The sequence below is a fragment of the Zonotrichia leucophrys genome, chromosome 2 (genome assembly GCF_028769735.1).
Source record: "Zonotrichia leucophrys gambelii isolate GWCS_2022_RI chromosome 2, RI_Zleu_2.0, whole genome shotgun sequence".
NCBI lineage: Eukaryota > Metazoa > Chordata > Aves > Passeriformes > Passerellidae > Zonotrichia > Zonotrichia leucophrys.
This window is the reverse complement of record NC_088171.1, coordinates 8,911,001-8,928,084: the sequence shown is the minus strand read 5'-3', so window position 1 is coordinate 8,928,084 and position 17,084 is coordinate 8,911,001.

Here is a 17,084-nt window from a genome sequence, read left to right as displayed (position 1 = left end):
CCAATTCACCACAGTCACGCTGCTTCCCAGGCACAGCCCCACGGACCTTCACAAGGATGCTGCCCAAGATCACACAAGAAGTTTGATGCTATGGCAAAACTGAATTCCTCTGCCCTAATTCTCAGCCTCATACAGGACTATTGGGTCATTGTTCCCCTCTTAGGAGGTTAGATTTCATTTCTGTGGCGAATCAAACACAAATCTCCAGAAGATTGTTGTTCCACAGAGCACAGACTGCTGGCAGTTGTTCCCAGACTCGAAGGCCCATAAAACAAATTATGGGGTTATTTACTGAGAGAACAGAAAGATACTTTTAAATTGTAGCAAATACATTTCTAAATTGAGTCCATTAGGGTTGTGGTGGGTAGGATTTTTGACATTGCTTTCAGTGAATAGAGCCCTGAGAAATCTGAAAGCATGAAGACTCGAGTTGTTTTTATTTTAGAAAACATGAGAAATGGTATGTGGAGAAAAGTTTTGTACAAACCACAGTAACTTGACAGATCTTCTGCTGAGAGTAGAGTGTGCCAGAACAAACCAGTATGTATTAATTAATAACCCTGTCTACTCAGTACAACTGCAGTAATACTAATCATTTCCCAAGTAGTCTTGGCTGAACACAAAGGCTTTTTAGACTTCTGTTTGATTTGTTTTTTTCAGAACTGTAGTGTTTTGAAGATAAATAAAAACTGCTAATGAATATGTATATGTTTCCTGATGCAGAGTATCTCAGTGAATATTCTAGGACAGTTTTGTAGTCTGCAATGAACATGTTCCTTTGAAGTTTTTACAGATCTAAAAAGGAAGTCATTATGTTTGGGTCACACATTAGTTTACTGATCTATTTAGACAAAGAAACTAAGCTTAGACAAAATATTTCAAGACAGGAACACTTTTCAACCTCAAACCACAAAATACCATGAAAATTCTTCTCAGTAGCTGCCAGACAATTACAAGTCGGCTTAACAATATGGAACAAGCTTTAGTCCTGCCTCTTAGGAAAAACCCATTTTCCAGCATTTTCTCATTGCTTAAAACAAGAAAAGGGAATGGATTGAGAGGCTCCAGAGGACTAGAGATGTCCATCTGAAGGTTGTAGGGATACTGTGCTGTGAAGCACCTGCTGTCCAGACTGGGGACTTCGTGTCCTGCTGTCCAGGGAGAGCAGTGGCAGCTGGGTCTTGGGAGGCAAGTGTCCCTGCTCCACATCCCTGGGCAATCACTGGGACAAGAGCAGAACTGCCTGCATGGCTCTTTGCTTGTTGACTGTTCAGGTGGTGTGGTTTCAGAATGACAGCTGTGGGAGCATCCTTCAATTTGGCTTGATGGGAAGTGAAGGTGGGTGAGATGAAATCTACACCTCCAGTCTTTCCAAAGCAGAGGTGAAAAAATGAAATTTCCATTTCCTGTTTGTGTTTTCACCTTTCCAGTGTCAATCAAAAGACTGAAGCAAGAGCATTGTCCTGTTGCCTAAGGTGCTGCAAAAGCTCCAGGCAGCCCAGCCACATTCAGCCTTCTGCATTGAAGGTTATTTTGGAAGCATCATTCACCTTTGCCATGGGATGAGGGGACTATGATTACTATGAGAGCATTTACAAGGATTATAAGAATTTATAAGAGCTGAGCAAAATTGAGATTAGCTCCTTGGTTAGAGCATGGTGCTAACAAGGTCAGAGACTCAATCCCTGTATGGGCCATTCGCTTAAGAGTGGGACTCAATGATCCTTCTGGGTCCTTTCCAGCTCAGATTGTTCTGTGATTCTGTGACTGCAGCAAGCAATGCTGAAGCCATCGCAAGCTGCCACCCAAACCTTCTCATAGCCCCAAAATCCTTGCTCTAGATCTCTCTGGAGAAGATGCTCTGTGTATGTGTGTCTGTGTGTAACACTCCTGTGACACAATCAACTGGGAATTAGTGAAATCCTACTTTAACTGATGACTTAAAGCAGGATGCAAATTCCCTGAAGGGGAGGGGACAGATCCTGCAACCATGATGCTTAGGTCCTGTAAGACAATTAGCATTACAATCAGCTTTACTGCACCATCCAGATACCCTGTACTAAATCTCCATTGAGGTCATTTCACCCCAGGTGCTTTGCCAGGAGAACTCCAATTCCAGCCTCATCCTGGCCAGAGCTCCATGGCAGGCATGGAGGGCTCTGCTGCTGAGGGTCCCTGGCTCTCCTGGCTGCTGTTGTCACCTCCCAGAGTGGTGGCAGCAGCAGAGAGCCCTTGGAGCAGACCTGACACACCAAAATGCTGTGTCTCTTCAGTGTAGGTGCCAGATGGCAGATGCTGGTGGAAGGAAATGCATTTATCCATCAGCCTTGGGCTCTGAGTGAGTCCAGCCTGAACTCAACTTGGGCTGCCTGCTCCCAGATGGAGGTGATGGGTTTGGGGAAGGTTTCAAATCCAGCTGATTAAGCTGACAGGTGTCAGGCTGCAGGTGCAGAGCAAAGGCTGATCTGTGATGCGATCTGCTGACCTTGTTAATCTGAGGAGATCTGTGGCCAAGTGCTCTCTGTGGGCAGAAATTTGCAGGGGAAAATGCAGCATCTTTCACCTGCTTGATGTTTTGGCTATGTGAGGTTTGGCAACCATTTAAAAACAGGATTGATTTTGTTGGTTTTTTTTGTTGACAAGTATTTTGTGTTCAGTTAGCCAGAAGCCAGGGACTGATGGTTGCATTCCTCTCTTTCCAGCAGGAGCTGTGCTGAAATGCAGGTTTGCTGCCTGCCATGGGCCTGTGCTGCCTGCTCTGGTACCACAGTGCTGCCTTTGGATTGTACCCTACAGAACCTGTTCACCTTTATATTTACACTGGCAATACAAATCAGCTCAAGAGCAAATGTCAGTGATTGCACAAGTACCAGCTCATGGTGTATCCTTAAATGTGCACAAGTACCAGCTCATGGTGTATCCTGAAGTGTGCCCAGCAGCTGTGGAGTTGTGTTGAACAGATTATTCCAGAAAGTGCTTTTGCACCATGCCCGGCATCCTACAAAGAGAATAGGTCAACAATGCTATTTAGTGCCTAAATTTAGCAAAAGGGATCTTCTCCAGCAAGCTAAGGGAGCGCTGGTATCACACTTTTCCAAGTTTGAAAACCTGGCTTTGTTGGCCTAAACTTCCTGCCTACCAGTTTGGTCTTGTTCCAGCAGTTATTCCAAGAGCTGACAGCCATGTGGAGTTTGTTGTGGTCCTGGCTGTAAGAGGAGCTCTCTGACACACATTGGTCCAGTTCTGTGGGTGCAAATGGGCTGGATGTGTCAGGGTGTGGAAGCTCTGGCTGGCAGAGATCAAGAAGGACACCAGTGCCAGGTTTTGTCTCGTGCCTCCTAGGAGGCTCAACACAAGACAAGGGAGGAAAACAGCTTCATGATGTCTCTGCATTTCTGTGCCTGGGGACTGATCCAAGGGCTGGCACAGCTGCTGCCGTTGCCCCAAGCGTTGCCATAGCTCATGGATGCTGCCCACAGTGCCCATCAGCTGCTATGCAACCCAAAATAGGCTCAGCACAAAGCACTCCAGGAAGCTCCCTCTTCTTTTCCCTCCATGTCCCCCTCATCCGGCACTCTGATGCAGAGAGGTTAAACTGAAATGAAGAGGTTACCTCATGAATGAATGGGATTAGTTTCATTAATATTTCATACTTTTTAAAAATAGTCGATTTTCTCTTGCAGATTTGAAATGAAGCAGCATTTTGTTTTAGGTAATCATTTTTAGCATTTCTTTGCACTTCTTAAGATAAATTTAATACTCATTTAATCTCTTTTTGACTTGTGGGAAATAAAATGAGTGGCTGGGGATTTCTTTCTTTTCCTTTGTTTTTCTTCTTGTCACCCTGTAACTACTTAATATTTCCTGGTTATTATGAATAGTGCAGGGGATAATAATATTAATAACAGTAACACCCACCAAAACTTAAAACTGTTACTAGATTGATGGCATTCCTTTTTCTTTTCCTTTTCTATTTTTCAATGCTTACAAGCCTGGAGGATTTTGGAAAGCTGTCTTGGTCCTACAACCATGTAAGTTTTGTACTAGGTCAGAAGAAAATCCATCTGACACAGTATTTATCTCCAGGAAAGACCAGTAAGAGATCTTTAAAGCCAAGATTTAGGAAGGAAGAACAATTATATGTATTTGAAATGTTTTCCATACATTTTTGACTGAGGAACTAAGAATTATATCCTTGTGAGGAAAACTGTTTCACTCTTGTCTTTGCTATCTTGCTCCTCAGAACAAAACCAAGATTCAACGACAAGGTTGCAAAATTTAAATAATGAATGACTACAAGTGACCTCTGAATTTGGGGGATATCCCTGAAATTTCAGGTCTTACACAGTGAAGTTTTATAGGCAGTCTTGGTTTCTAAATCCATTGTGGCTATTCAGCCCAGACTTGCCTGAAGGTGTTAAATACAGCCATAGTGTGGAATGAAAATATTTGTTAAATACTAGTCAAGGAGGTTGCTGGAATCCTTGAGTGAGAAATAATCTTATCAGAGACAATAGAAAATGGAGAGGATATATACTGAGAAAAACATGTTTAGAAATTTTCAGTTAAGCCTCTTAGGAAGTGTTGGAGAAGATCAAAAGCCATTTGTTTGCTTGTTCCTTTTCTTTCCCCATGGTGCTGTATTTCTTCCTGAATAAAGTAATTTCTTTCTAAAAGGTTTTACAGAATTTTACCCTTTATAAAGGAGTGCTGTATATCAAGGTTTAGCTTAAACATCCCATCCCAACATTCCCTGCCTTTCACTGTGGAGAAGGTCACCCCTGCTCATCTCACAGCAGTGTTTTATGAGCTTTGTTGTCCTCTCTAAAAATTGACTGAAATAAGAAACCATTACCATTCCACTGATCAGCTCAGCCTTACCAGGGTGCTGATGGGTGTGCTGAGGGGACAGCAGGGTCCCCTGGCCTCCCAGCCTTGAGCATGTTAAATTGTGATCATGAAGATGCCCTGCTCACGGAGCAAGATTCTCACTCCTTTGCCTGTTCAGCTTCTGACAGCTTTTCTCCCTTGTTGAACAAGACACCCTGCATCACACAAAAGAGGTGTTTTTAGGGATGTGTTTTGAGGTGTGCAAATTATAAGCAGGATTTGCTGCCTTGCTTCATTCCCTGCCATGAAGACGAGGACAGGATGACTCTTGAATGTCACCCTAGCAAACACATTTGCCACAGCTGTAAACTTACTTTTGAGACAGAGGAGCTGGCAAGCCTGGGGTGTTACTTGTCCTCATACCTCAGGTGTATTGCTTTGGTTTTGCCATCCTCACCAGGACCTCCATAGCTTTGCCATGAACCAGAGGTTTTGCTGTGATGCCGTGTGATGCTTTCACCCCTTGATTTGGAGTGGAACATCATGGCTGGGATACTTTAGAGAAAGAGGCTGTCAGGGAGAAGATAGGGAGGAAGAAGGGCAATCCAAGTGAGTTTTCCGAGGATATCTGGTCAGCTTTAAGGAGAACAAAGCTGCTTTAACACTTGGGTTTGTTGCTGACTTTTAGGCTTGGAAAAATGCCCATTTGGCTGCTGAGGCAGCAGCCTGAATTGTTGTGCAACTTGGCTGTGAAGGGAATGCAAAGGGATTTCTTCCCCTTCAGGTTCACGCATCGCTAACCATGCCAGGCGTGTTGCTCCGTACTGTACACCCTGAATGAATAAACTGCTCCTAATAAAGAACTGATGTTGCTAATATCTTCGTGTAATTTAAACCAAGGCTTTTTGAATTTAGCTCATTTGGGGAAGAAAAAAAACCACTGATGTTGCAAATGCTTATGCATCTGATTAACTTCTCCGCTTAGCTTAATTTGCAGGATCAGGGCCTTAGCTATCAAGAGGCTACGTGGCATTACAGCCCTTCTCTACATCTTCATTAGAGCCTCTTTCTTACGAATTTGCTTTCATGCGTATTTTTACAACCTCTGTTATAAACTGGGTTGTATCTGCCAGCAGCAGTGTTTAACTATGTCAGCTCCTCAGTGCCTGGGCTAATCCCTTGTCCTCCTTGACAGGAGTCGGGGGAGAGAGCTGTTTCCTAAGGATCCATGTGGAAAAGTTGTCATGTTGCTGGTCATTTGCCTAAAAAATTGAGGAGGTTGGGAGTTTTTTATTAGGGACAGCATTTTTGCCGCTTTAGAGTTCTTTGTTTGGGTTTTGCTTTAAAATTTTGTAAGAGCAAAATTGTTATTTTTCTCCAAAAGTACTCATTTTCAGGACTGAAAGTGATGGGGTTTTTCCTGTTTTCTGTTGCTTCTGCTCTTCTCCTTTCTGCCCTGGGCTGTCTGCAGCTTTTTTCTTCCTTTTCTGTTTTTTGGTTTTGTTGAGGTTTTTTTCTCCACTTTTATTCCATCTTCTTTTCCATTTCAAACAGTTTTTTTGAATGGCACAATGGAAAAACAGTTCCTCACAGCTTCATCCAGCTGCTGTGGCTGCTGCACCTCGTGCTATCAGATTTTAGATCTGGCAGCCCCAGTGGGTGTCCATCTGGGGAATTATACAGGTGCAGAAAGGAGCAAGTGTTTCTTTTCTCAAAGGTCTGTGTTGTTTCTGCCCTGCTGGTGTACAAGGACATGCTCCCTCAACCAGCAGATCCTTCCAAGGTGCCATGACTCTGGTCTGCCCACCCCCCAAAAGCACTGGGAGGAAGGCTTGACAGAGGCTGAGATGTGAATGCAGACATTAAAACACAAAGACTTCATTTGTTTTAAGGGTTATGCCTAATCCTTTCCCTCCCAGGGCTCTCTTTCTTGGAGTCCAAATGCTTGTTACAGGACTCAGCTTCTAGCAGCAGATGTTGCACGGGCAGATTCCCAGTTGTAAGAGACCTGAAAGGAAAATATTGAATGTGTGGGTCCCCATGTAAATGCTGGTGAGCTTGGTCCATGGCTGAGGCATCCCCAGGCCAGGGGACCCTGCCAGCTGTCCCCTTGCCATGCCATCAGACATTCAGGTGCAGTATGTGGGCACTCAGAATCAATGTGTGCAGGCAGACCCTTCTGGAAGTTGCTTTAAATACAGAGATGCACATGCCTCAAATATATATGTCCATAACTTATCTGGTTGGTTTTTTTTTAAGAATTTCAAGAGTTGTTTCACGTGCATTTGTGAAGTTAAATTGTAGCAGAAGTAAATTAATGGAGGAAGTAGAGAAGAGACCTGCAAATTGTTATCCTTTCCTCTCATCAATTCACTTCTATTGAAGTGGTTTTATTTTTTTATTTAGTTACACCACTTGGTAAATTCATTCCTGATTCTGTTCGGTGAGATGGGAGGAAGGAGCTTTAACCACACACAGACTTCAAAGGTGAAATCTCTGTGTAGATCAACTGGGCATCAGTCAAAAGCTGCATTTGTCTGGAAAAATCTGGGTTGAGAAGTGCTGGTCCTTTGGTGACCCCGTGGCACCTCAGGCTCTGCCCACATCCCTCATTATTCCTGGGGGTCACTCCTGATGCTCAGTGTGGCACATCTGAAGCAGGGACCACCTCAGCTGCCTTTGCAGGTGCACAGAGCCTGGTCAGAGCAGGTGTGAGCAGCAAGGACCCTTGGGGCTTTGCCAGGGTGGAACTACGTCTAGCACATTTACAATTACTTTCCAATACCTAGCACCTATGTTAGACAGTGAGTTTCTACTCTTAACCAATCCAGAAGGGCCAACATCACAGCAGAACATGGAGATAGAGAAGGAGAAGGAGAAGGAGAAGGAGAAGGAGGAGAAGGAGAAGGAGATGGAGAAGAAGAAGAAGAAGAAGAAGAAGAAGAAGAAGAAGAAGAAGAAGAAGAAGAAGAAGAAGAAGAAGAAGAAGAAGAAGAAAGGCTGGACACGCTCAAGTCCCTCCATCTTGTCCCCAAAACCCCTATTCTAAAATCCCCAAAATCTACTTTTTCACCTAGTGATAATTTTATTGTGATCTTCTATTATTATTTTATTATTTACTACTTAAACTTCTGTGGCTTTCAGGTCTTCATACAAAGCTGGTAATTTGCTCTGCGGGTCATAATCAAACCCACAGGTGTTCTGTGCTGTGTGCCAGGGTCTCTGAGCCCCCTGGCAAGGGTTCTGGCAACTCTATACACCCAAAGGGATGTTCTGAGTTCCAACAAAGCACCATCCACATCCAGCCAACAGGAGGGTCAAACCTGCAGTGGGGCTGCTTGTGTTGCATGGCGCCTACAACCTCCTCCTTGAGCTCCTCTGCTGGAGGTTTTGCTCAGTGTCCTGGAAGTCAGAGGTGTTTTGGAGACCTGCCTTCACTGCTGCAGGCCAGCTCTGTTCACTCAGCTCATCTGCACGCCCTGAGCCAAGGTTCCTGGGCAGGCCCGTGCAGCAGCACCCTTCTTTCCAGGCGTGCTCGTCGTGGTGGTGATTCCACCTGGCTCCAGCTAGGAAGGCTTTGGCATGTATTGACAGTAATGCACACAGGGGGAAAGACTCCCCATCTGTGGTCACGGAGCGCAGAGACGAGTGGCTGCCTTCCTCAACAGATGGCACAACAAACTACACGGAGCTCGCGGCCCCCTGGGACACGCAGCCTGACATCAGATCACTTCAAGAACATATTGAAGTAAGTCCTCCCTGAATCCCCTGACAAAGCCTTGGGTGATGGAGGCACAGCAGTTTTGAGGGGTCCCACCCTGCTGCCTGTGCCTGCAGCAGGATTTGGGGGGGCAGGCTGAGCACTGACTGAGACAGCCCCCAGATGCTGGGACTGGAGCAGCAGGGAGCTAAGACGTTAGCACTTCTCCTTAGGTAGTAAGTCTTTTCAAGCTGAATAAGCTCTTTGTTCTGAGAAATTCTAACTTTAAACATCTGTGGTAGGAGTTTTAGCGTTTTACTTCAGGGATGATAGACTTGGGCTTGTCTGAATGGAAGGAGAGCAGAAGAACTTTGAGGAAAAAGCGTGTTCTGAAGTTGCTTTTGCTGTTGGGAAGTCCTGTGTGGTGGAATCTGCCCTAAAGCTGGGCAGTGGTCATGTCATCTTGGCCCTAAAACACTATGGACATGTGAAGCAATGCTCAAATAAGAGCAAATTTGAAAATTCGGGAGCTCAAAAAATCATAGTGGTCAGCAGCCCAGATAGAACCATCAGCACCAGAGATGCCGGGAGTGTCTGTAGGGGATGGGGCAGCATTCCCATTCCATGTCTGCCCAGGGCTTGGGATGCTGTGCCAGTACAATGACAGTGATGAGTGAGAAAGAAACAACCCACCCAACATGCAAATAGCATCAGCATCAGATGGAGTTGGAGCTCATAAAGAAACAAACATTAAATTAATTTAGTTCACAACTCTCCTGTAGGGTATGGGATCTCCCTGTTTTCCCAGGAAGAAGTCTAGAGAGATTAATGTCAAAAAGATCCACTAATTTTGATGACCCAATTTGCATGCCTAATGACCTGATTTTTCTGAACACTTCACGTTCTTTAGCATTTTATGTGCTGGAAGGACAATGCCCTTGTTTTCTTTCACAGCAACGAGTGCTCAGCAGTTTTGTGAATCAGAACTTGGGGTATTAATTTATGCATTCAAAAAACAAAACCCCACACAATTACTGAGACACAGCTTTCAATGTATGGTTTGGATAACTTGGCAGTATCTCAGAAAAACTCTTCAGCAGGGACAGAGATAACAGCCAGTGCCCCAGGACACCATTCAGCTGCCTTCACCATGTCTCCTTCCTCCTCAGATTTCCTGCCTTGTTCACTGGGCACTTTCCAGTCTCAGCAACAAATGAGAGGGGAATTGAGAGGATGCAGGGCTCTTTCCCAGCAGATCCTAAGGTGGTGTTTACAAACTTCTGACATCCTGACAACCTTAGTAAGTAGTAATTTGTGTTATTACTTCTGTAGAGCATAGCATCCTCTTTTTTTGCTCTTTTATTATTTATTTCATCCTATTCTGAAGAATTTACACTCTATTTTAACATGTGGCAGAATCAGAATTGTTTGGGTTGGAAGGGACCTCTGGAAGTCTTCCAAACCACCCTCCCTGCCAAGGCAGGGTCACCTGGAGCAGTTTACACAGGAATGTGTCCAGGTAGTCTTGGAATGTCTCCAAAGAGGGAAACTCCATGACCTCCCTGGGGAGCCATTCCAGTGCTCTGACACCCTCAATGTTAAGAAGTTCTTCAAGCTGAGGTGGAACATCCTGTGTTTTAGTTTATGGCCATTGCTCCTTGTCCCGTTGCTGGGCACCACTGAAAAGAGTCCAGCACCATCATTTTGACACCCACCTTGAAGATATTTATGTGCATTGATGAGTTCCCCTCTCAGTCTTGTCTTCTGCAGACTAAACTGGCCCAGCTCCTTCATAATTTTTTTCCCCTTAGTGAATCCATGCTGACTACTCCTGACCTTCTCTTCTATATGCCTGGTGATGACCTCCAGAATGACCTGTTCCTTGCCTTTACTGGGATGGAGGTGTGGTTGACTGGACAGTAATTTCCTGGGTGTTCCTGCTTTAAAGTACTGGGTACTCCTTTTTTTTAAAGTTTTATTACTTTATTTTTTTAAGTAATATTTCCTTCCTCCAGTCATTGGGCACCTCTCCCACTTTCCATGACTTTTCAAAGATGGTGGAAGTGGCTTAGCAACATCTGCCTGCTCCCTCAGCACCTGTGTGTGCATCAGGGCCCATGGATGGGAGGTGTGTACAGCTGGTCTCTAATCCACTCCTCTGTGACCAAGGGAAGCCTTCCTTTCTCCTGACTTTTCTTATTTCAAGGTCTTGGACTCCTGACATCAGCAGTAAAGGCTGAGGCAAAGAAGGCATTCAGTAATTCCACCTTTTCCATATTTTCCATTCCCAGGACACCCAACTGGTTCATTAGCAGCCCCACATTTTCTCTAATCTTCCTTTTGCTGCTGGTGGAGCATCTCTGTAGCTTCCTCCTTGGGTTCTGCAGTTTCATGTGTGGATTTAAACATGAGGATATTCTCATATGTGGTCCTGCAAGGAGCACTGCCACCAGGAGTGACAACTTTGTCCTTCCCCCTCCACCACTGTGCCACCATGGCAGGTATGTGACTGGGTCCAGACCAGAGCAATGATCCCAGATAAGCCCTAAGGCTTTCACCCATGGAGCTGAAATAGAAAACACATTGGATTTGGACAGGCTGCTGAAAGGAACAATATTACTTCTCTTCAGCCTCCTGCTATTGGTCATACCTGTTGGGTGCTGCTCTGGCCCCACTGTGGACCAGTGCAGGGGGACAAGCTGTTCAAAATATCTCCCTGGGTACTTGCAGGGTGTTTATTTTGCTGCTGATCCCAGCATAACTTATTCTGTGGTGCAAGGAAAGCTCATGCTGTGCCAGCAGGTTCACTTTTGCTGCATGTACGTGTGCCAAATGCAGACCATGCTACGTGCACAGGACAGAAATCCTCAGTGGGAAATGTTCTGGGGCTGATCTGTGTTGGGATCTTTAGCTTGTCACAGTGACCCTGAGAAAGGTGAGAAAGTCTCTTTTCCCAGCCTGGCTCTTGAAGAAGGAGTCAGAGCTCTTCAGTTCTCGGTCTCAAGGTTGTTTATTGTTCCTTATCTATAAAATGATTTCTCTTGTCCAGCTGAGGTCCATCCAGCAGGACAGTTCCAGGCACTCCGCCTGCCCCCAGGGCGGTGTTATGTCTTTATACTAAAAAATTACATGTACAGTGTTTACAATTACTTTCCAATACCTATCACCTATGTTAGACAGTGAGCTGCTACTCTAAACCAATCTAAAAGTGCCACCATCACCCAGAAGATGAAGACCAAGAAGAAGAAGGAGAAAGGCTGGGCATGCCCAGATCCCTCCATCTTGCCCTCTGAACCCCCATTCTAAAAACTCCAACATCTACTTTTTCACCTTGTGATAAATTCACTATTATTCTACTTAATTTGTCATGGCTTACAGAGCTTCTAAGCTATCTAAGGTTGATAATTTGCTCCATGGGTCACAATCAAACCCTCAGGGGCACCTTGGGCTCTGTGCCAGGGTCTCTGAGCCCCCTGGCAGGGTCTGGGCTGCTCAGGACAGCCAGAGGGATGTGCTGGGTTCTGACAGATCTTACCTGGGCTGATCTGTGTCACCCACAGAGAACCTAAAATGCAGCAATGCTCAGGAGAAGTAGGGCGGCCTTTTGACTGTGGCATGTTACACACAGGTTTTAGGCAGACAGTGAAGGAAAAATTCTGGCGGCTTGCTTGAAATCAAATGTCAAATAAAATCAACATGATTTAATTAAAAGGAAAAAAAATCTTTCAAAAGAAATCTTTGAATTAGATTGAGGACTCTATCTCTTAAGAACATACTGCAAGCTTAATTTTTGATGTTACAGTTAAATAAAGACATACTTATCTGATTAGCTGTAATCCTCTCATGTTTATTCCTTGAGTCAGAGACCCTATAAAAATGTATCTGAGATTTAGAAGTGGGACCCAAGGACAGTCTGCACCTGGTCTCTGTGTCTGATTGCAAGAAAATATCTCTGCAATGTTACCAACAGAAAATTTCTCAGCTGTTTTGATAATCTCTATTGTGCTTAAAACTGAAACGTAAAGCAAATATATTTGTCCATCTCCTTCCATGGGTACCAGTCCTCACCCAAGTTTTTGGACTTTCTCTCCTTGTAAACAGAAGTGGAGCACAGACTTGACCAAAATCCCAAGACGCAAGACAATCTTTCAAGGGGGTTGAAAGTCTCCCCATCCATGAACAGGAACCTCCATCCCACAGCCCTGATCCCACAGTTTGGGCTCCCTAGAAGGGAGTCCTACATGGTGTGTTCATTTCAGCCATGGTTTCCCTCACTGGCTGAGCACAAAAAATGGTGTTTTCAGTGTGACATCACCTTGCAGTCATGCTGGGGCCATCTCCATCGTGTGTCTGTACCAGTTGCCCCAACTCCATGTGTAGTCAAGATAGAAGTTAGTAGGAAAATTGAATTCATGAAATTCGATTAGGTCAGACCATCAATGGGAATCACACCCTGCATCTTGCTCCCTTGTACCTCTAGAAGTCTCCACTGCAGCTGCCTGATGGTGAGATAAAACCCATCCAAGGAGACTAATATTCAGATTATTTTCTGTCATGCTCATATTCTGACAACAGAAAAAAATAATGAAAATCCAGTTGGTAACTGTACTTCTAGACATTTAAAACCAAACACCAAAAATGGGTTGAAGAAGGGTTTGCAGAGGGTTTTTTCGTGCTCTGTTGGGAGTGCCCGAGCTTTCCCTTGCTGCCATTAGTGGGAGCCATCGCACAGGGCAGGGCAGGACCCGGGTCTGCCTGGGGCTCGCTCCCTTCGAGACTGGTTGGGATTGTCTGCTGCAAATATTGATCACTGGGAACCAGAGTCTCAAATTTGCAGCATTCCCAATGCTGCAAGTATTGATCATTGGGAACCAAAGTCTCTCTCTGAGATGGGATTGTTTTGGAGTTTTTTCCCTATCAATTATTGCATTTGTTTGTGAAAAAAATGCATTTTCTAATGATTAGATTTCCAAAAAATTAAGTGGTCCTCTGCCCACTTCACAGTAAATCTTTAACATATTCAAAATTAATTAGTTTGGATTTTCAGTTCAAAGTGATCTTTGGAGCCAGAAAGTTGTCAGTGTCTGCCATTGACTGTTATTTCCCATTACACTTGTGTACTTACAGCTCCCTTGCCTGTAAGCAAGTGTTCCCTACTACTATTGAAAAATTGTTAGGTTTATAAATCTCAACAAGTGGCAGGCTGAGCAGTCTTCATATCCATCTATCAGCTAGCCATTTTCTAAAGTTTTATATTTCTCTCGTGGTAAGAGTCCCATAATATATTACATCAGACATCACGGTCTTACAGGATTGCATTGAGGCTGTGGCTGAAGCACACGTGGTAGGAGTCGAAAATTGAATTTGTAGGGCACTGGAAAATATTTTTAAACCACAGAGCCAGAGATCCTTCAGTTACCTTTCCCATTTGCAATAAAACGGCATATACCATGGAACTGCTCCTTTCCATGGAGAAATGGCTCAGGTTGTGCTTCCTGCCCATGCAAGCTGCTGCACTGTGATGCAAAAGTGCTGTTCCTCCTTGGGAAGACCCTCAGCCACAAGACTCTTCCTCAATTCCATTTCCCAGGGGCTTGAGGAGCAGCCCAGCTTTCTCTGGAGCTGGGGACAGTGCTGTTGCTTTTGGAGGGGGAGCAATCAAGTCCTCCATCAGAGCTTTATTGTGAAACCTCTGCCTGTTCTTTGTAAGCCACACAGATAAACAATCATATAAAGCTTTCCTGCCTGATTTGAGAGCACAGCTGTGACAGAGGTGTGATAAAAGGACCAGCTCCAAAACCCGTGTGGATCATGGTGGTCCTAGTGAGAGTTACAGCAACATTTCACATCTCTGTTTATTTTAGTTAAAGAAGAAAAGTTTCAGTTACTGTAGACTTAACAGATTTTTATCTCATATGAAATATGCCTGGCAGAGGACACACTTCAGCATGGTTTCATTGTTAGCAGACCTTCGGCAGTTCGTGTCAAATATCAGTGTAATGGACTTGCACACACTATTGATTTAATGACAGCTATCACTGCGAGGAATTGATCTAATGTTTTCATTAGACTTAAAAAATGTTTCAACAACAAGTTCATTCAGAACTGGATAATTGCAAAGCCCTACATGGCCAAAGATCACATTCCCAATTGAAGTGTAGTTTAGACGATCTTTTTAGGAGATAAGTAGATTAATAATAATAGAGGCACAGTTGAGGGAAATTAAAGCTAGTCTTCATGCCTTAAAAACATAAATAAATTGAATTATCACCCATTATGTTACTGGAGGGAATTTTCTGAACTTTTGAACAAATGAATATGCAATGGTATTCTGCTTGCTCTTGTAGGCACAATGTAACTGGTTTTGTTGCCCTCTTCTATTTGTCCTTTATGTGCCTTGCTCCATGGACATTAGCAGAGGTTGGTCTCTTCTTGGACATACAGTTTTATTAATTTTCAGCAGCAATGGTATCTTTTGCCCTTGAATGTGACCAGGCCAGGGAAGGGCATTTTGTGTGAGGTTTCAGGACATGCTGCTCTCACAGCCATGATGTTGGACTGTCCTCCAAGGAAAGTTTTGCATTCCTGGAGCAATGCTGGACTGATCAGTGGCTCTGCATGAGGGCATTGCTTAAATGCAAGTGGAGAAGGAAATTTTCTGTGCTGATATGGAAGGTGCAGACACATTTCCCCTGTGATTCCAGGTGACAGTGGTTTCCTTGTCAAACTATCTTCAACTTCTGCTTTGCTTTGTACAAAGGCTCCTCCTTTCCAAGTACAATGATCTATATTCCATTTTTTTGCTGACACTGGATCCATATTTAATGCTTACTAAGATGGGTCATGGCTTGCACATGGATCTTACTTGGCATTGTGGGTTTCTTGATAAAGGTAAAGGACTGCTCTTGGTAAAGGACTGCAGCTTTCAAATACTTCTAGAGAGCCCAACCAGTGTCTCTGTGCACCTTGGCTCTGATTGCCTGCAGTCCGTTGTGCTCAGATCTTTACACCAAATCTTGGATATCTTGGATGTTTGAAAATAAGAGAATACAACAACAGGGTTGCTTCGAATATGATGGACTGGGGGTAAAATCTGGGTCTTCCCTCCCAACTGTGGAAAGAATTACTTGTCCCTCAATTATAGGAATTTTTTTCCTACCAGCTTTGCTTCAGTCCACATTCTGGGGGATGTTATAGCTCAGGAAAGTCTAGAATAAAGAGTATGTCTGGTTATCTAGACTGGTTATCAAACAGAGCAATTTTGAACCAACATGCCTATATCCTATCTCAGAAAAACCAGAAGCTCTTCTTTCAAGGAATTTCCTGACTTTTCTAATAAGTCATGTAGTTTTACTGAACCCAGGGCTCTGTCTGACTGAATACATTTCCAGTATAACCATTGGGATCTGACTGGGGCAAACATTGGGAACCTACATGGACTCCTACCACGGAACAAATCTGGGAAGTAAGGCAGACCCACCAAAAAACCCTACCAGAATATGTGATATATTACTAGCTGTTCTCTGGTAGAATTATGTTTGTTAGAAATGCAGTAATAGATTATTCTGATGGTACTTAAGTATTATTCGGAAGGTGCTTAAAGTGAATAAGAACACTGCAGTGAACACACCCAACCTCTTGCAGCGAAAGTACAACCTCCAGCTGCTGCTCTATTTCTGCCACCAAAAAGCTGCTTGCAGGCAGGTGAACTGCATGGGTAAACTGCTGAGGAGTTCAGGAACACCAGCTCAGCCACACAAATAAAACCTTCTGGCAGCAGAGTTGCAGCGTGCAGCACTGTGGAAGGAGGAAAAGCCCCTTCCCAAAGCCGTGGTGATCTGCAGTGAGGCAGACAAACCAAACCTCATGAGCTGTGGGGAGCAGTGAGACCAGAGAGACACACTGGGTGTCCATAGGATTGCCCTGGAACAGGGCTTGGGCTTCTGAACAACACCACATTTGCCTTAAATAACTTCCACAGAAATTCAGCCACCCTGGGAACTAAAAGTCTCCATGTGTCCTTTGGGGCCAGGGTTTTGTGTGCTTCAAGGTACAATGAAGATTAAAGGCAATATTCTTAAATGAGCAGGGAGATGCTTATGCCAAAATATACATGAGCAATCTAGAGCATGATACAAAAATGCAAATGCAAGAATAGAAGGAAATCAGGACACTGTAATGCATATTGCTTTAATTTGAGGAGCAAAGGGATTTGAGTGGATTTCTAGGGTATAATGCAATACAGAATAATACAGTGTTTATGTCAGATATAGCTGACGAAATCTCCCAACAGATCAATGCAGGAAAAGGGTATAAATCAGAAGTATTGGGAGGTGTCACTTGAGAGCAAACCTATTCTCAAGCTGAGGTAATATTTTCTGATACTCCCTGTAGTTGAATATAGCTAATGTGAAACAATGTGGGAGAGGAAAAAAAAAACCACAATCCAAATGGCACCTGAAGGGAAAATGAAAGTTTAAAATATCATATTCAGGATCCATCTTCTGTGCAGATGGGTCTGGGTGAAAAAGAGCACCCATCATGATGAGGATGA